At 45.8% G+C, this 4,284-nt stretch overlaps 1 pseudogene; it reads left to right on the forward strand.

Moving 5' to 3' along the window:
• Positions 1–343: 343 nt before the first annotated feature.
• LOC107291990 overlaps positions 344–4,284 on the forward strand; it is a 15,459-nt pseudogene continuing 11,518 nt past the window's right edge.

Genomic DNA, 4,284 nt, shown 5'->3' on the forward strand with positions numbered 1-4,284 from the left:
AGGGAATATCCTTTAAAATTCAAACAACCAAAATGGTTAGGGTTAGGCCAGGGTTTCCTGCCTGAACAGGGGGTTGGACTAGATGACCTCCAAGGTCCCTTCCAACTCTTCTATTCCATTCCATTCCAATCTCAGCAAGGCACGGCCACTTCGTATTGTCCCATCGCTCCCAGAGGGCGGGGGGGAGGAGCGGGCAGGCCCAACAAGGTTGCGGGGGGGAGCGGATTTGCAGAGTCTTTCGTTTTAAAGTCCTCCCATTGGACAAGTAGCGCCTGGCAAGTGGCTTTTTTCAAAGTCGGACGGACGAAGACGGAGCCGTCGTTCCCCTCCCTTCTCCGCAGTCATGGAAGGCTCGTAAGCGGTTTCTCGCACCCCCTCTACTTCGCCTATCAATAATTAATAAACGTGCAAATCTTCTTGATTCCCGTGGCTTGCTTAGTAATCCGGAGGGCAGTTGCTTTAAGAGCACGTTGTCCGCCCGATCCTCCTTTTTTTACATTCTCACTTGGTTCCTCTGCTTCCGTTTCCTTACCTCTTTTTTTTTTTTTGCAACGCGTTTCTTTCGGATGCGTTAGGAGAAAGGGCGTGAGAATCCGCTAATGGCTAATATCGCGGCTCTCAGACTGCAGCAATACCACTAGCTTCAAATACTGTAGCTTTTTCCGGCGGGTTGCAGTAGCTTTCTTGCTTAGGGAGCTTGCTGCCATAATAGATGTAATACAGCAGCATCTCAATAATAGCCAGATTAAGCCTTTGAAAGCAGCGCTGTACATCAGTCGAATGGAGCTCCTTTTGAACCCCACGCTGTTCAGTGGGCTTTCTCTTGTGTAAGCCTCCATAGGCTCGCAGTTGCAGACTTCCCAGATTTCACATTTACTCTAAAGTCTCCCTTAAACTGAGCTTGCCTGCTGATTGTTTGATGGGTGCACCCCTTGGGCAGAAGTATCACAATGTGGTGTTGCTGTTACAGGACCTTGATTTAGAGGGTGTTTTTATGCAACTTTCAGAGATCGACCATAACATTAGCTAGTTAGATTCTTCCTGGAAAGTTACTACAGGTAGCCCTTGACTTAGAGCAGGGGTCTTCAAACTTGGCCCTTTTATGACTTGTGGACTTCAACTCCCAGAATTCCTCAGCCAGCGTGCCTGGCTGAGGAATTCTGGGAGTTGAAGTCCACAAGTCATAAAAGGGCCAAGTTTGAAGACCTCTGACTTAGAGCCATTTGTTTAGCGACTGTTCAAAGTTACAGTGGCAGTGAAAAAAGTGACTTACAACCAGCCTTTGCAATTACAATTTTCACAGCATTCCTACAATCACGTGATCAAAATTTGGATTTTTGGCAACTAGTATGTATTCACAATGGTTGCAGCATCCCTGGGGTCATGTGATCACTATTTGTGATCTTCCAAGCCAGCTTCTCGCAAGCAAGTCAATGGGGGAAGCTGGATTCACTTAACAGTCATGTGATTCACGTAACAGCAGCAGTGATTCACTGAACCATGGTAAAAAAAAAATTGTAAAAATTGGACGCAATTCATTTAACAACTGCCTTGTGTTGCAGCAGAAATTCTGGTCCCAATTGTAGTTGTATAATAATAATAATAACCACAACAATAATAATAACAACAATAACGATGATAATGTTGTTGAAAGGGACCTTGGAGGTCATCTAGTCCAACCCCCTGCTCAGGCAGGAAACCCTATAACATTTCAGACAAATGGCTGTCCAGTCTCTTCTTAAAAACTTCCAGTGTTGGAGCATTCACCGCTTCTGGAAGCAGGTTGTTCCACTGGTTAATTGTTCTAACTGTCAGGAAGTTTCTCCTTAGTTCTAGGTTGCTTCTCTCCTTGATTAGTTTCCATCCGTTGCTTCTTGTCCTGCCTTCCGGCACTTTGGAGAATAGCTTGACTCCCTCTTCTTTGTGGCAGCCCTGAGATATTGGAACATGTCCCCCCTCATCCTTCTTTTCATTAAACTAGACATACCCAATTCCAGCAACTGTTCCTTATATGTTTTAACCTCCAGTCCCCTAATCATCTTTGTTGCTCTTCTCTGTACTCTTTCTAGAGTCTCAACATCTTTTTTACATCGTGGTGACCAAAATTGGATGCAGTATTCCAAGTGTGGCCTTACCAAGGCATTGTAGAGTGGTATTAATACTTCGCGTGATCTTGATTCTATCCCTCTGTTAATGCAGCCTAGCACTGTGTTGGCTTTTTTGGCTGCTGCAGCACACTACTGATGTATGTCAAGAACTACCTGAACTCTTCAGAGAAATAGCACACTTTCACTTGTATAGCGACTTTTCCATTTTTATTACTCTGATCTGTGACTGCTAATAAAATGAAAGTCGGGTGAAGTGGCCACTGAGATTATAACACAGACTCCTTTTCATGTAAATTATACTTTTTATTTTGTGCATGCTAATTTCAGGTTAACCCTGGTGCAGTCTTGTTTCATGCTGGGTTCAAAATACTAATTCTACTACATGTGCACCTTCCGAAGGACTGGCCAGTTTAGTTGGGGAAACAGGATCTGATATGCAACTTAATATGCAAATAGATCCTAGTGAATTAGTACAAGTTGCAGATTTCAGAAGAATATTTTTAATATGTTTTGATATTTTGCAACACATGCATGGGAAAGTTTTACAGTGTGTACCCGTGGGTGCTTGCCTTGAGTAATATTTCTTTCCACCATCCCTCTATAGGTACCACACTCCTTCCCAAGAAGCCTATCGTGCAGCCATGGTGCTTTCTGGAGCTGGTGATGCCCTTGGATATCGCAACCAGCGCTGGGAATACTGTACTTCGGGGGCCCAGATCCACCAAGAGCTCCAGGAAATGGGGGGACTTGGATAGATCCGTGTAGCCCTCCCTGATTGGCCAGTCAGTGATGCACCTGGCGACTGCTGAGGCCTTGGCCACAGGTGAGTAGTTGGAAGCAAAGGGAAGCCTTGTAGTCTTCTTTTGCAAATTTTGGTTCACCCCAAAATAATACTTCTCTCACGTGGTGCTTTATAGTAGTTGGTGGTTTATACAATTTATTAAGCACTCTTGGTAAAATGTTCCAAGGTGTATCTGTCTCCTATTTTAGAGGGCCCTGCTGGACTTATCCAATAGTAGCAGTTCCAGCTTTTTAACCCGCAGTGGGAAACAGGTCATCATTTTAATTTCCAATAGCAGCCAACGACAGCACTTGCCCGACGCTGAAAAAACTAAGTAGGATCCAAGCTGGTTAGTACTCAGCTAGGCAAATAGCAGGAAATACCACGGCTGTAGCTTAGGTTAGTGTTTCTTAACCTCAGCTACTTTGACATGGGTGGACTTCAATTCCCAGAATTCCCTAGTCAGCAAGGGAATTCTGGGAGTTGAAGTCCATCTTTCCTAAAGTTGCTGAAGTTGAGAAACACTGACCTAGATCAGGGGTCCTCAACCCCCGGGCTGTGACCCACTACCGGGCTGTGGCCTATTTGCAACTGGGCTGTGGCTCGGTGCACAGGCATGCACAGAGCATAACTTGCACAAGCAGCTGACCGGTGCACATACATGCGTGCCCACAGTTCAACTTGCAGTCGAGTTGTGTGTGCATGGATGTGCGCGCCAGCCTGCTGCTCATGCAAATCATGCTGGGCACACGGGACTACCAGCCCGCCATTCTCACAGCCTGGTTCCCCTCTTCCCACCCTCCTCTGCCTGGCCACCAAGCCGCAAAGGTTGGGGACTGTTGAGCTAGATGACTAGACGTTAGAAGATAATAGTGACAGACTACTCCTGTACTGTGGCCAATTAGTCAAAATGGACATGAAGTCAATAGGAACAGTAACTTATCTCAGATGAATTGGAGTATCTGGGTCATAGGATCTAATTAGACATTCCTAGGATGTTGGCTTGCAATTAATGCTACAAGCCTTCTGAGTTTAGATTTTGGGATTACAGTATGATTTCATTTTTTTCAGTTCTTTGTTCAATTTTGTATAGCTGCCTATCTTACATTTGTGTCTCTGGGTGGCTCACATCATTTTGGAGTCCTTACACCCTTGAGGTGGATGATTCAACATGATGTTAAGGTACGAAGGCTCGGCTGACTTCCGGTGGCAGGCGATTTCGCTGGTCGCAGCTGTTTGCTGCCTCCCGCCTGTTTTGCGTAAAAGCCGGTTTGACAGCCAGCATCTGCTGTCAAACGGCTTGATACCTTTCCCCTGGGCATAAGGGGATCGGTGAGCTGCCCGGGGTAGGAGTTGAGTTCCCGAGTCGTCCTATACGGACGATGTAGGCGAGAA

Source organism: Protobothrops mucrosquamatus, unplaced genomic scaffold (assembly GCF_001527695.2).
Source record: "Protobothrops mucrosquamatus isolate PMUCROS unplaced genomic scaffold, P.Mucros_1.0 scaffold1236, whole genome shotgun sequence".
Classification (NCBI taxonomy): domain Eukaryota; kingdom Metazoa; phylum Chordata; class Lepidosauria; order Squamata; family Viperidae; genus Protobothrops; species Protobothrops mucrosquamatus.